The sequence below is a fragment of the Ambystoma mexicanum genome, chromosome 4p (assembly GCF_040938575.1).
Source record: "Ambystoma mexicanum isolate Mex_15411 chromosome 4p, UKY_AmexF1_1, whole genome shotgun sequence".
In the NCBI taxonomy this organism is placed as follows: Eukaryota; Metazoa; Chordata; class Amphibia; order Caudata; family Ambystomatidae; genus Ambystoma; species Ambystoma mexicanum.
The window spans coordinates 1,023,466,658-1,023,481,049 of record NC_090927.1 but is presented as its reverse complement, the minus strand read 5'-3'; the positions used below and the strand labels follow the sequence as shown (position 1 = coordinate 1,023,481,049).

The window sequence follows — 14,392 nt, the reverse complement described above, 5'->3', positions numbered from 1 at the left end:
AATGTCATCGGCGGGTGAACCCTCCTCCACCTGGGCCCGGGTGGCATGAGGGGACGCCCACCGAGTCATGGTCCTCACCTGGGGAGAAGGCTGCAGGTGAGGAGGGCCTCGCGGCCAGTCCTCCCCTACAAATGTCAGCCAATTCCAGTTTGATAAGACCTTGGCTTTCTTGGCTCAGTGAACTCTTTAGCCGAACTTTTATTCTGTTTAATTCAATTGCTTTTCTCAACTGCAACACTGAAATGAGGCCTTCTTGATTTGTTCAGAACTGCTTATGTAAGTAGTGGAAACATTCATCTTTTACTTCGGTCTAATCTATTAAAAAGCATGTGGCTAGCTTCATGATTGCTTTGCTGCTTGCGTTTCATTGCATCTGTACACATTTAAACTAAGTATCTTCATCAGGTCTGTGGCATAAGTCTCTTCATCTTGATCCCAAGATGTCACTTATCCTTGGTACTTCTTTGTTCTTCATCAAATCGTCTGCCTCTCGGGTCCGGTTATCTTTTTATATGGGTGTCGATTCAACTTTGTATGACGTCACCATTCAGTTAGTTTCTTTGCTTCTTCAGGAATCTCGTTCAAATGGCCATCATATTGTCTTGAATGCAAGTTTGGTTTCCTCAATGGGTACTTTACCTCCCCTTGAGGATCAGGCCTTCGTCCCGGCTCGAGGGCGTGCTGGATTTGGCTCGAGCCCTTTCCTTACCGGCTTCTTTGGAAGGCATGGTAGGAGCATGGCTTGCCGTGGGTTTTTGTTTCTGGAATATTGCCTGCATTTCGGACCTAAATGCTTCCAATTCGGTAGGTGTGGAGTTTTTCGTGGGGCAAGATACCCTCTCAGTGGAGGTGTCCAACAACTAAGTTGAAGAAGGCAAACTGTGGTACCTCTTTTTTAACTTCCTCTATTACGATGAGGAGTGGTGTGACTCTTTGCTCTTGATATTTTAACCTTACTCTTCTGAGGAGAGTTGGCTCTCTGCTCGTCGGACAAAGATTTTTTTGACAGGGTAGATAGAGATTTCTTGGGGTTTCTACCTACAACCAATTTCCCATTTCACTCCTTCAAAGCCTTTCCGGTCATTGACTGGCACTTGGAGCAGGCCGAGGTCTTATGCTCCACCCCGAGACACCACAGACATACTCGGTGTGGGTTGGTTAGTGACATTTTCAAATCACAATCTCAACACTTCTTGAACCCGGTCTTTGGGGTAGTCAGTATCTACGGAGATGACATTTCGTGAAGAACAAAGGAAGCGCGCTGAAGTTTCTCGAAGCGATAGCTTACGCAGAAAAACAGAACTGAAGACAACGGGTGCTGGGAGTGCTATATCTGCCTTCAATGACATCATCCTCAAGATGGAGGCCCCCGAGGGATATCGAGTCGACTGCATCGACGCACAGCGCCCTCTGCCAAAAAAAGAAATTCCAAAGCAGCTAGGTTGAAGTAAATTTTCAGGGCAATTCCATTTCTTCAGCTTATTCCAGAGCATCTCTCGGTCAATAGCGTCAAAAGCGCTGGACAGATCGATAAACGCTGCATATATCTTGCGGTTTTGGCGAATTGCTTCCATCTTCATGAAATTCAGAATAGTCAAATTCAGCCCACACCCAACTCCTTTTACAAATCCTGTTTGGCGAGGATCATATCTTTTGGAGACTTCAATCCATTTAAGTAGTTGGGTTTGGAGCTGAGACGCAAAGATTTTCCCAACCACATCAAGCAAGGCTATGGGCTGATAGTTCTTAGGGTCTGTTCGATCTCCCTTTTTAAAAATCGGCACCACAATAGCACTCTGCCAAGAAGCGGGTATCTTTCTCGTCTGTAAAATTGATGTAAATAATGAGTAGCAAAATTTTGGCCATAAGTCTGGGTGTTGTTTTAGTTGTTGGTTGGTTAAGCCATCTGGCCCAGGAGCTCTTGATGTACTTAATCTAATAATGTTCCTATATATGTCTTCTTTCTTTATTTCAATTCAACATTCCTGCTCTTGAGCTGGTGATGCTGTTGCTTTTATGGAGTTGTTGAAGAATGCTCTTGCATAGTGCCTTACCCATGTTTCTTCTGGAATCATGGATTTTATAATTGCGCCTTGGGGGGTTGAGATGTTGTTCAAGTAGGCCCAAAAGTCACTAGTATTTCTGTTTGCAAGCGCTTTCATCATACGTTCTGCGTCTTTTTGAAACATTATATTTTTGTGGGTGATAAACCAATTCTTATAGGTTTGTTTCAGTTGCTTTGCCTTGTCTTGAATGCTCACAGTAAACTTGTTCTTGAGCATTCTTAATGATTTGTTCAGGTTTTTTTTCCTTAGATTAAGCTCTGCGTCCCATACATGGGCCTGTGTAAAGTCCACTTTGGCTTTACCAGATCTTTTTTCTCTATAGGTCTCTAATAGAGTTGTATATTCAATTTGTTCCTTCCCTGATTTTTCTCCCAATAGTTTGCACAGTGAGATCAGTTTGTTCGCGTTGAGTCTTAGTCGACTGCGACCCGGTCCCACTTCAAGTAGATTTTTTTCCATGCCCGGTTAATTTCCAATTTTCTGTGACTTCAAGTACAACTTTACCATGCAGTGGTCACTTAACTAAATTTCGGTAATTTTTAGGCGAGTGACTTCACTTCTCAAACTTTCATCGCAAACATATAGTCAATTGTCGATCTTGAAGTCTTCCTTCGCCAGGTTGGCTGAGCGGGAATGTCTCCTATAGTTTGTCCATTCAGCATTTGGAGATTCCACGCTTTCATTTCCAGAAACCAGCACCTTGCTGCATGTACACAGTTGCCGTCTTTCTCGTCATGGTCCATTTGTTTTTTGTTAATCATACAGTTTATGTTGAGATCACCACATATTCGGATATGAGCTTCCTTTTCATTCCTTTTAATGTCTCAAATGAGTTCTGAGATGGTCTCTAGAAATCGATCAAGTTGTATTGCTGCATGTTGCCAATATATATTTACCAATATAAGTAAATTTCCTTTATTCGTTGAATTCACAGGAAGTTTGACTTTGCAGACTTGTATGTACGCTGACACATTAGTTGCAGACAAGATACGTATGCCACTTTCAATTTTTGCAAGAATAGCCATTCCTGACATGGGGCGTCCTTTATTTCCTTTGATGGCCATATTGAAGGCAATCTCAAAGCCATCCGCAACAGGGGGTTGCATTAACCATGTCTCTTGGAGACACAATAAATCTATATCCTTCAGTTCGTTTGGTGTATCCTCAAAGAGATGCATATGCCCTCGTGTGTTCCATGAGGCTATGCATATGCTGCCAAATTCGTTGAACTTTGGGCATTAGCTGTTTTTCGAGATGTTGATGGTTTTTGCAACCCAGGACCAGTCAAGATCCTCATTTCGTGGCTTGGATTTCCTCTCAATTTTGGATTCGGATAACCCCATCATTATTGCAATTATTTTATTTATTATCGTCGGAATTCCATCATTAATTGGACTCTTTGAGGTGGCGGATTTTCTCTCTGGACAGCAGTCTTCTACTCCTGGTACAGGTCTATTCTGTGGCAGCTTTGAGTTCTAGTGACAAACGTTTGTCCGTCAGTTGTTCCGACTCCTTTGGATTCTGAGTCTCGTTTAAGTCGAATCCCAATGAGTTCAGTATGGCGCTCGCATTCAATAATGAATCAGGAATGATTTTAGACGCTATGTGTAATATCACACAATCGTTGTTTTTTTCATCTTCAAATTCCACGACTTGGATGTCCTCAGAAGCCACGGTTCTTAATTGCGGAATGTGATGTAATAGTCTCATCACGTTTTTCCTATTTAAAAGGAGACCATCTTTTTCTCTCACTATTCGCTCTAGTCGCAGCAAGTATTTCCCCATTTTCTTGTTACTTTTAACTTGTTTACCATGTTCCTTTCCGCCAACAGCATGTGCTCTCGCATTACTCTGCGTTTTCACAGACACTGATTGGCTAGAGTCATAGTGACTCTTTTTGTGCAGTGATAGATCTTTCAATAGTCGTTGAGCAGGGGGTACATTGGATTTCAGGGCATCAGTTCCAGACTCAATTAAAGTGTTCGGCTGAGTTTTAGTTAGTCCAACATCCATTAAGGCCATTTTAGCCTCCAAGACTGTAAATTGTTGCTCATATTTGGATAAATCCTTATTACGAGATGTGAACGTCATATCAGACTGTTCTCGTTTCTTGGAGGCTATAATTAATGCTCTTCTGGCCTCTAACGTGATGCATTCAGTGAATTTGTCTCCTACACGAGTTGACTTTTTTTCCATCTTGTTTTGAAGCATCCATTGTGACACATCTTAGTTGGTTTACTGATTTCTCCACTGCTATACAACACGATTTGGTGATTGGGGCTACACGAGAGTTAAGCTGATCAGAAAGGTTGTCTTTTGTAGATGACGATTTCTCTTTGCTTAGTGCTGGACTAAGCTCAATATTTATGACAACACCTGAGGAAGCGCAATCTTCGTTTAATGCGGCATCCGAAATTTCGTTCCATTCGTCTGGATCATCCTCAAAGTCATCATATGTTGAGAGATCTAAGAGGTCCTCTATAGAGCTCTGGGTTCCAGTTAATGGAGCTTCAATTTGGTCTTCTGTGGTGCTCAAAATTCCAATTGGTGGCACCTTTATTACTTCATTGCCGCTCGGTTTATCAGCTGGTAATGAGCTATTCGAATTTCCAGAGATTGTTTTAGCTGGCGCACCAGAGACTTGCTTGGCGGTTGTTGTAATACAGAATCCTTTTATATTCCTCAAGAATGAACGCACGCTTGATCTTGTTTAGGTTTTTCTTTTCCTCATGTTTTTCGGTTTTTTCCCCATTATAGACTCTCCGGCTTTGTTAGTTCGATCGGAGTCTGATTTTTTTGGTTTCTTTTAAGGTGACTACCGACTTGTTCTCCAATGCAGTTTCAGCATCAAGCTCTTCATTCTCATTTGCAGAGTTCGAGGGACCTTGGTTCCTGGCGACCCTGTTACCAGCGTCCTGTGTAGCGGGTATGTCAGTCGCGACGCCTGCACATGCTGATTGCTCAGATATAGGACAGTTGGCTTGCTCACGATGCTCGTCAGGCAGTTGGGGTGGGTTCATTTTCTCGTTACTTTCTTTACTTCGAGGGGCACAGACTATTGGTGCGATGCTCACACTCGCCTGTTCCTCTCCAGTATGGCTTATGATTTTTGTGTTCTGGGGATTAGCTTCATTTAGTCGTTTTAGTTTTTGTTTACATTTCATAGGCACGTTTTTCCCACATCCCTCTTGGCTCCTTGTCTCTTTCAGATTTCTCCGTACGACTTTTTCTATGTCTAGGGCTGCAGATCTAGTTTCCAGATTAGTTGGATTAGCAACTGGGGTGATCTCCCCACTAGCGTTGCAAGAGTCTGAGTTCTCTTTAGGAGCCATGAGCAAACAGGGGGCGTGCGACTTCTGTTGTTTTAATAATACAATTGCTTCTCGCGCTACTTCTGCAAATAGTCGTTTGTCGGTCGCACTGTTCTTAGTGTGCTCCATAATTATCTTCACATTCGCTTCAGATCTTGAGTGTTCATCTAATTTTGCTTGTTTCATTAGGTTTAATTCTTGGTCCACGTTTATCATTTTCGAGTTCAGCATAGCTAAAAGGGTGGTTTGGTCCTTAATGTTCTCATTCAGTTGCTCGTATAATTTCATATATGGCAACATCGATATAGTGTGTGCAGCCATTATTAGTGTTTTTAACTCTCTTGTGATTTCCTTCGATAGACACTGTGCCAAATGTTGTGTTTGGGCGCTTGATTTTTTGAAATTGCTCATCCTTGTCCTGCTGATTTTTGATTTTTCTCTCCGTACTTGACATTTCTTTATGAATAGGTCATCTACAAAGGGACCAGCTGAGACTGGTGATAGACTGGAATCATGACCGACTATATTCGGGCAGACTGAGTCCCTTTCTTCAACATGTCTTTTTTGTGATACACATAGCTGGTCGCTATAGTGTTCATTTAGGGAATCAAATCTTTTCCTTTTCGTCATTGGTTTCAACCACAGGCTTCTTCTTTGATTAGATCCTCGTATTGCGAGTGGCTGACTGGGTGCATTCTCTCTCAAGGGGTTAAATGCCCAACTCTCCTGTTCATGTGGATTTTGGGGGTCTTGAAATTCGGATGAAGAAAGTTCCACTCTGTTTTCAGAACGCTGTTGACTTCCTAGTCTGATGTTTATTTGAATGAGGTCTTTTAGAACCTTGTCAACTGCGGCGATCGAGCTACGCCGATTAGGGCTCCTCTCGGAGCTTATGGCTTGGTCCAAAGAGCTGACTGAACTAGGCCAGTCTATATTGTCTAATGGGCCAGATGCAACCTCAACTTGCAATTCCTTTGAGGAGTTCAAAATATTGAGACCTGTTTCGCGTTCTAATTGCACCAGGTTCTTGTTTTCACTGTGATCAATCACAGCTAAGTCATTACAACTGTCTTCACTGGCCTCTTCGTGAGACCGGACTTTGGACGTCGCAGTGTTAGCATCTGAGTTCACACGACCCTCCATTGGGACCGTTTTATGGCCCAATGCTTGGACACCAGAGCCTGTAGTGTCTTGACATATTGGAAGCCGCCTGCCTCCCCTTGAGTAGAGGCTTTAGTTGTTTGTTTTGCATTAATATTTGTATGGCTTTCAACAGACTCATCCGTCTCTACCTCTAAAAATACTTCCGGCACGATGTGACTATAATGATCTTCCAACAAATTCATATCTTTTGCCGCGTGCCTTATTAGAGGTGATAGCGGGAAGTTAAAAGCACATTTTGGTGAGTTAATTGCTCGACAGTCAAAAAAAGTCTCAGAACTTATTGAAGAAGAGGAAGCGCAAACCCTTTTACGGGACTTGCTAGAGTTTACCATGGGAGCCGCCCGCAGGTCAGAAGTCTCTCGTCCTCCTGCGGCCAGGAAGCGTCTCTGCTGTTGTGTGAGCGGATGGGCCACTTCGTCACCCCCTTGGTGTACCACAGCTTCTTCCATGTTCAAGCCGGAGGGGCCAGACTCCGGCACAATCATACAGCTTTTCAGTGGAAGTTCCAGGGTGTACACAAGATTATATGCTCGAAATTCCTGGAGTGCCTAGAGGGTAGGGGCGTGGCACAGGATGCGTGGACTCAGCACACCGCAATGATTGCGGGCCACTCGCAGTTCGCAGCAAACAGCCAAACAGCAGTTCAATTCCACAAAAAGTAACTCGCCCTTTGCGCGCCGGGCAAACAAAATGAAAATCAATCCTGCAAAGTCTGAAATAATAATTTTCCAAGATCTAAGTAGAAATAATAAACGAAACGCAAGAAGTGCGCCGAAATGAAGACTGTGCAACGATAACTTGAGATGTGTGAAAAAGGCGAAGTATCTAGGAGTGTGTATTAACAGTAACATAAATGAGGCACCCTGGACTGAGAATGTTAAACAAAAATGCAGGCAACTAGCATGTCAAGGTGTAATCATAAATAAAAAGTTTGGAAAATTCTCCTTATTACCAGTGCTAGCTCATTAAAACCAAAAGGTTATACCAACGCTGATCTATGGCACGGAAAGTGCCCTAGGAGTGTCTGCATCTCTGTGGCCAGAATTGGAAAACCAATATTGGAGGCGAGTTCTGCACATACAAAAAGGAATCTCGAGTGCGTGTGTGAGATACGAATTAAAATCTCATCTGTATGCAGGCCCGAGTGTTATGGAACATGTTATCCATTTACCGGAAAATAATCACAGATGACTGCACTCCCCAGTTCAAGATCTTACAAGATGCGCTTAAGAGCAAATCAGATACCCTATTGTGCAAATGGGCAACCAGCTGCAGAAACCAGCTAACGCAACTCGGCACTGATCAAGCCACACTGCAAAACAATCCAACCTACGTCAAGAAAAAGTTATGGGAACAGGACTGGTGTACGACAGTGGACGATCGAAATCGTCACAAGCTTATAGAGGACGCACCTACGGAAGCTAAAGATCAGAAGAAAATGCTTCAATACATGATCAAGACTCCCAGCACTAGACATCGAGCGATTTATATGAAATTTAGACTAAACTTAATCAACACAAGAGTGAGTCAAGCAATAAGAGCACGGAAAACGACAGCAATACTCAGCTGTTGCTTCTTTGATAAACAGCACAAGACTCTTAAACATCTAACACTGTATTGTGAAAGCCTGAAAGATCTGAGATCCCTGTACTTGGGAAACTTGGTACGACAGTACGCCACCTTATGTGGAGAAGATTTATGGGGAAAATTTTACAACCCAAGGGAGAAAGACATCTTTGGGCTAACAAATTTCTTGCAAAATCTGGACATTTTGCTCAAAATAGGATAGAAAAGACGAAAAACCATGGGAAGTAAAATATTGGTGTGTCAGGGTAGCTGTGATGCGAATACAGGACAAAGAGGTATCGTGGTAAGGATCTGTAGGAAATAATCGAATACTCCTAGCCGAACTTTGGGAAACAAAACCAATACGTTTGTGAAGAGACTGTTACTTGTACCTAAGTAGTGGTCAAAGTGCAGTGTCACTTGGTAGCAATTCGATCCTACTGGACTTCTCTGACACACTTTGGGAGGAGGATGGGATTTTGTCTGCTCTTTTCAAAAAGTATTTTATAAACTAAATGAAATAAAAAATTTAAAAAAATAAAAATTTCAAAGATGAGGAATACTAGGGAGGACCCAATCCATTCGAATCAACTCTTCTCGGACATTATGTGCACCAAAACGTTCATACCCAAAGGGTACAACGTTGTCATCTTCCTCCTCCTCAAAAATAGACCCAATGGATTTGAAAAGATTCTTCGTAGATTGCGGTGTAAAACCTGAAGTTGGATCCAAGGTCGACGTTGAAGAAATTAAAGTTACTCACTGTAGTGACTAGAGTACTCATAGTCCCCTATTCCACATCCTTGTGGGAGCCCCTCAACATGGGGATGGAACCGGAACCTTTGGCAGCAAAAAATTGAGCTTGTTTAAATTTAGTCAACTGTCCATTCTTTGATGGATTCGCTATAGTCTTCCGACGACGGGCGGAAGTCAGTTGCATCCTGGCCTATTGTATGATGTCCCAGTTGTCACCTGAAAATTGAGCATGCTGTAGTCTCAGCTGGTCAGAAACCAGGCCACTATGGCCAGCCTTGCTGGGTGTGGGTGTTCCACTGCCCCACCATAATGCATCAGGAAGTCCCTGCTGGATAATGGGAGATGGACAGGCCCCCCTGCAGTAGATCCGAGAACCAAGCCCTCGAGGGCCAGTAGAGGGAAATCAGGATGAGGGTGCAGTCCACTGATGCCTGTAACTTGCAAAGGGTCAGCTGGAGGAGCGGGGGATGAGGGAATGCATAATACCGGCAGCTGTGGTAGCCAATCTAGAAGGCGTCTACCAGAGACCCCTGACAACGTCCTGTCCATGAAGCAAACCGGGGGCACTTGGAATTCAGTGGAGATTCAAATAAGTCCCGATCCAGAAACCCCCAGCGCTGGAACAGGGGCAACAAGTAGTTGATGTGTATCTCCCACTCATAGGTGTTGAACCCCAAGCGGCTCAGCTGGTCCGCTTCTGCATTGCTGTTCGCCAGGAGGTGGACAGCTGAACTCCAAGTCCCCTCTGCCAGGGCCCACTCCCAGATTTATACTGCATCCCTTCACAGGAGGGGGGACCGGGTGCCACCCTGCATGTTCAGGTAAAATATTGTTGTGGAGTAGTTGTCCTGACCAGAACAGCATTGTGCCTGCTATCCATTAACCACCAGCAAAAATCTGGGAGGCGGAGCGGGGAGATTGGGATCCTTTCCCACTGAGACTGTCTCCTGATCCAAATTGGCCACCAAGTAGAGCAGGAGGCATCACATCCTGAGGCATGTGTGCTGCACCGTGAGCATGCAAGATGCCATCATCCCCAGGAGGTGCTGGAACCACGATGCCAAGATGGCTGAGTTGGCCAGGAAGTGCCCTATCGCCCTGGAGAGGTAAAGGAGCCTGGGAAACATCCGCTGCACAGCCATGTCCCAGCGCACCACAAGGAAGACCAAATCCTGGGCGAGAGTCAGCTGCGACTTCCGTCTGTTGGGAGAAAAGCCCAGCTGGTGAACAACGTCTGCCAGCTTCTGGCAGGAGTGCACCGCCCCCTTAGGTTAGTTGGCCCTGACCAGCCAGTCGTCCAGGTAAGGGTACAAGCGGTGACCCTCCAGGCGGAGACCAGCCACTGCATTCATAAACACACAAGGGGCCGAATTGAGGCCGAAAGGCAGCACCTTATACTGGAAGTGGTATGAGATAATTGTGAACGGCAGAACTTCCGATGCGGCTGGTGGTTGGGAAAATGAAGGTATGCATCCTTGAGTTTTAGAGAACACATTCAGACCACTGCACTCACAGATTCAGCTATGTGTGTGTGAGTAATCATCTTGAAGTATTTGAGTGTTAAAGACAGGTTGGGAAATAATCAGCCTGGTTGTTCTTGTGTACCGCAAAATTCCTGAAGTAGAAACCAGAGCCCCTGTCTGACTGAGGAACCGGTCCCACGGCCTGAATCTCAAAAAGAGAAAGGATCTCCCGCAAAAGGGTCGGGGATCCTATCTGATGCAAAGGAGGAGAGGATGGTAGAAGAGAAAGACTGAAGACTGTGGAGAATACAGGCAGGATCCAAGGACTCTTGAAAGAACGCTTTTTGGAATAGAGCCAGCCAGCCCCCTACAGGCGAGCTGTGTTCCCCAACTTTGACATCACTGCTTCTTGGTGTCGTAGGTAGGAGCGGAGGAGGGGGAGCGGAAAAAACCTGCGCAAAATCCTCTGCTGTTTCCTCTTGTGGTCACTGGGGGACTGGTCAGTGGGACCGGTCAGGCCTCCGGGCACCACAGTTCTGAAACCACTCAAACCCGGTAAAAGCAGACTGAAGGAGGGACTTCTGCCCTGGCTTAGTCAACGACTTCTTTGTCAACATGCCATTGGTGGAAAAACAAAAGAGCGCCACATCCTCGAAGGGAAGATTCACGATCAGCTCTTGCACATCAGATGAAAGGTTAGTGACATGCATCCACGCCATCCGTCTCATCTCGACTCGACTCCAAGGCACAGCCCTCTGCTGGCTGTGTCGATGTGGGAGACCAAAGACTTCATGAGGTCCTGCGCATTTCTCCCGGGTGTCTGCCAGGCCGGCCTTGAAGGAGGCTTGCCTCTCAAGGGGGAGGTCAGGCAGAAACTCCCCTAGCTCTCGCCACAGCTTCTGGTTAGCCACGGTTAATAGGGCGTCAGCATTAGCCTGCAGCAAATGCAGCCCTGAGATAGCGTAGTATAGTTTGCCAAAACATTCAATGTTGTCCTCCTTGGACAGACAACTGGAGGTGGCTCCCTTGGCAGATGACGATGAGGACGATGGTTCGGAATTCAGCGAGGCCGGAGCCACCACTGAAGACTGAGGTTGAGGGTGGGAGGCCAAGAGCACTGGTTCCATATCTGTCAGCCTGAACCTATTGTCTAATTACTAGTTCATCAGGGCATTTCCCTGGGCTTGTCCCAGACCTTTCTTGCCACATGCAGGACATCCTTCTGGAGTGGAATGCCTTAACAGCTCATGGTGCGCTTGCCCAAAACCTCTGCTAGCACTATCGACTCCGCGGGGGCCTCCTCTGGCTGGGGCAACCCCAAGAATTCTGCAAGGCCCTGAAGGCAGTCATGAAAGGGCTTTACAGATGCTCAGGGTTCGTCATCTTGAGTGTCGTCATCATCACTGTCATCGTACCCCCCCCATTTTCTTTCAGACTGAGTGGGGTCCAGGCCCTGGGACACAGATGTCAGCGGGGCCCCCCCATTGATCCGGACCCAAAGACATGCTTAATGAGGGGGAGGCGTTGGTGGTACACAATGAGGGGTCTGGATAACCGGCAAGCCTGGACCGGAGGAGGGACAAGCACTGGCACCGGCATCGCCGGAGGAACCAGCAGATGGCCTAGAGGTGGAGGCCTAGTAGGCACGACCTGCACAACCTGCAGGATAACCTCCTTGACTATATTCTTGCAGAGCCCAGTCATCTACAGGGAACGCATGAGGGGGTGGAAGCTCTCCAAGAAGTGGCCCTTGCAAGCCACCGGGTCTCGAGGGGGCCGGCCCTCTGCAGTGCTGGTCCTCCATTCCTGATCAAAGCGCTGAGGCTGGTGATGCGTGTAACCATAAGGCTGTGATGGGTAGATGTATCCCTGTGGAGACCAACCACCTGTACCATAAAGTTCACCACCACTTCCAGAGGGAAGGAGAGTGGAACCTTTCTGCATGGCCCACTCAATGGGCGAGAGCACAGGAAGGCCCTGATCCGAATCCAAGATGGCCACTGGTCTAACAGGCTGTGCGACATGCTTATCCGCCATCTTGGTGACTTGCACCACACCCTGGGCGGGATCGTAAGAAGGCCATGTGCCACGTGCAGACTCTGACATGGGAGGACAGGCCTTGGACCTTGAACCCGAAACAGAAGCTTTGACCTCAAAGAATGCACTAGAAGGCCCTGAGCCTGCTGGCAGGTAGTCGAATCGCCCTGACTCAAAAGTTCTGAGGTGGCTCCAGTAGGCTGTGCGCTCTCAGCAACTGAGCTGGTAGTCATGCTGGATCATGCTAAGGACTGACTCTTGGAGATAGAACACAACGATCCGTTGCTCCCCCTGAGGGGGCCGAACTTGATTGCCCCTCGTTAGAATGCCCGGTAGCCAGCGGATCATCTGGGAGAGCCCCAGGGCCCCTCGGCTTGGGAGCCAGTAGCCTTAGCCACCTCGGGCCTGCTAGAACCTGAATACAAGGTGCCCTTGCTCATGGAAAACCCTGGGAAGGAGCCTCTGTGCTGAGGAGCCGTACTAAACAAAGGGCCTACCTTGCCTTGACGTGCGTCCTGGAGACAAACTCTTTAAGATTACCTGGAGGAGATGCGTAGAAGATTGTCCTCCAATGTGACAACCGATTCTTCTATGCCCGTTGATGGAGAGCGCTGCCCAGCAGTGGTTGGGCCCCAGGCACTCAAGACACAGTGCATGGGGGTCCGAAGCCAGGAAATGAGCGGTTGCAGGACGTGCATCTCCCGAATCTCCTGCAGCCGACATGCACTGGAGGAGGCGAGGCCACAAAGGAAGGTGAAGAAGATTGAAAAATAAATCAACAGGGAGAAAGTGGAAAGTTTAAAAATTCTCTGCCCTTAGCTGCCAGGTCTGACACTGTCCATGCAGAAAAAGTGACCGACTGGGGTGAGGCACTGGAGGGGCGTTCCCATGCCTGGGGCCCCAAGCTACACTAAATTTAAAGGGGAAGCTACATTTTTTGCTGCCAAAGGTTCTGGTACTGTCCCCATTTTGGGGGATGCCCAAAAGGATGGAGGAAAGGGGGCAGGACGTCCGAGTACCCTTTGACATAGAGTGCTTCAACAAAGAAGCGACTGAAGCCTTTGGATTTAATGCTGTGGCATCCCTGAGGCTTTTTGACTCAGGCTTTTGGGCATTCGGGTCAAAGCCTTTGATGATTCCCTGCCGGCCTTAACGAGCGGGGTGGGATCGCTAGCCTTTTTCGTCTCTTTCGAGTGACCAGTGCGGTGGAGGAGACGCCTTCAAAAAGACGCCCATCATCTTGTGACAGAACATTTCGCATTTGGCTGCGGAGGCAGTCTTATCAGAAAAACGTACCTGTCTCTTGTCAGCTGAAGAGTTGGAAGACAAGGAACAATGGCGTCTCTTCTTCGATCTTTGATGTGAATAGCCCTTAGATCTTGACTGCTTAGAATGTTTGGAGCGTTTCTTAGGCCTTTCAGGTGATTCTTCCCCGTAGAACTTCTGCCTTCAGAAGATTTCCTCTTCAAAGGAGTAGAGGACGTTGATATGGAAACTGACCAACCCAGGGTGAGTTTTGACATTCTCTCTTTGAAGACCTTGCTGGTCATCGACTGGCAGGAGCAGCACTTGATGACTTTGTGCTACTGACCGAGGCTCCAGAGACATATTCTGTGCAGATCTTTGATCGACATCTCTGAGGCACAATCTGCACATCTCTTATAACTTGTCTTCGGGGTAGACATTTTTAAGTATTCAAAAACAATCATGTAGATAGAATCGCTGAGGTGAGTTGAACCGTTCCGAGAGCATGTTATGCATGAGGAAAAACGGACCTGAGGCAACCGGCAGAGTACGTGCTATTTACACCATCATCACGCCTGAGCATGGGAATGGAAACCATCGCGGGACATCAACTCAATACCGTACAGTGCCCTCTGCCGTCTACATTTTTCAGAAACTGCAAACAGGATATCTGTGTATCAAAGACGAGGAATCCCTGGGCGGAAAAAATCCATTTGAATGTTCAGGGTCCTCTAAAAGACTTCACTGGTCGCTAGTTACCTATTTCACAGTGCCCATCTGAAGG

General features: G+C 46.6%; 1 protein-coding gene across 3 annotated transcripts in view; it reads right to left on the bottom strand.

The window, feature by feature from the left end:
- TBC1D32 (TBC1 domain family member 32) overlaps positions 1-14,392 on the bottom strand; it is a 2,506,374-nt gene that overhangs the window by 627,055 nt on the left and 1,864,927 nt on the right. The window lies entirely within an intron of this gene.